Consider the following 1,452-nt stretch of genomic DNA (forward strand, 5'->3'; position numbering starts at 1 on the left):
ATCATCTATAATTCTAGATTTTTCTAGGAACTCTTGATTTTTTTAAATAGTTGCTTTTGGTGATTTTCCCAATATGAAGTCCGTCATTCGTATAATAAAAACATATTAAAATATTATCCGAACAAAACTTGATTATTTTTTTTTTTACTTTATGGAGAAGAATGCTTTTTATCTGCAAATAAAAATTGCTGTTGGTGGTAAATACTTAGTAGTTAAAGCTGTTTTGATATTTAACATTATTCAGAGAGAACGTTTGACCTGGAGTGGTTGCTTGTGATGGCAGCAATTTTGAATGTACCTACCTTTAATGCACCTACTTTCTTCATTTATTAGCCTGTGCATCTGCTGGTCAGGTTTTATTGTTCATGTTAATGTAATTTAGAATTTATCTTAATTATGAATTCTGCTTCCTGCAGATACGTGTCCACATTATTTTAAACAATGTCAAAATGGTAAAACTGATTTACTGATTTTACAAACCTAAGCCTGGAAGTCTGCTACGGATCTTGACCTTGTTACATAAAATCAGTAATGTGCTTTTAGAAAAGCATAAAAATATTTGTGGGAGAAAATGTAAAATAGAATTTATCTTAATTATGAATTCTGCTTCCTGCAGATACGTGTCCACATTATTTTAAACAATGTCAAAATGTTAAAACTGATTTACTGATTTTACAAACCTAAGCCTGGAAGTCTGCTACGGATCTTGACCTTGTTACATAAAATCAGTAATGTGCTTTTAGAAAAGCATAAAAATATTTGTGGGAGAAAATAAGATCCAATAAGGAAAGGAATACTTAAGTACAGAAAGGGCAAAAAATTAAATACTGCGTAACGTCTGTGTACTGTCTTTTTAAAGTGGCATACAACTGTGATTGCTTTGTAGCTTTGAAGTTCATAAAACTTTTTCCAATGACATACCTAGGAATAGTCACGAGTTTTACAGAGACAATAGAAGATCAACTTTAAACTGCACATAGTATTCACTGGTGGCTGAGCAGATTGACTCTGGAAATGCTAGTTTTTTAGTTGGAAACACTGTCAATCTTGTTTGTCTTTGTTACAATTGTGCTGGTTTTGGCTGGAGTAGAGTTAATAGGAATAGTCACGAGTTTTACAGAGACAATAGAAGATCAACTTTAAACTGCACATAGTATTCACTGGTGGCTGAGCAGATTGACTCTGGAAATGCTAGTTTTTTAGTTGGAAACACTGTCAATCTTGTTTGTCTTTGTTACAATTGTGCTGGTTTTGGCTGGAGTAGAGTTAATTTTCTCCATAGTAGCTAGTATGGGGCTGTGTTTTGGATTTGTGCTGGAAACAGTGTTGATAAATCAGGGATGTTTTCGTTACTGCTGAGCAGGGCTTATACAGAGTCAAGGCCTTTTCTGCTCCTCACACCACCCCACCAGCGAGCAGGCTGGGGGTGCACAAGGAGTTGGGAGGGGACAC

The sequence above is a fragment of the Aptenodytes forsteri genome, unplaced genomic scaffold, assembly GCF_000699145.1.
Source record: "Aptenodytes forsteri isolate BGI_AS27 unplaced genomic scaffold, ASM69914v1 Scaffold242, whole genome shotgun sequence".
Taxonomy (NCBI): domain Eukaryota; kingdom Metazoa; phylum Chordata; class Aves; order Sphenisciformes; family Spheniscidae; genus Aptenodytes; species Aptenodytes forsteri.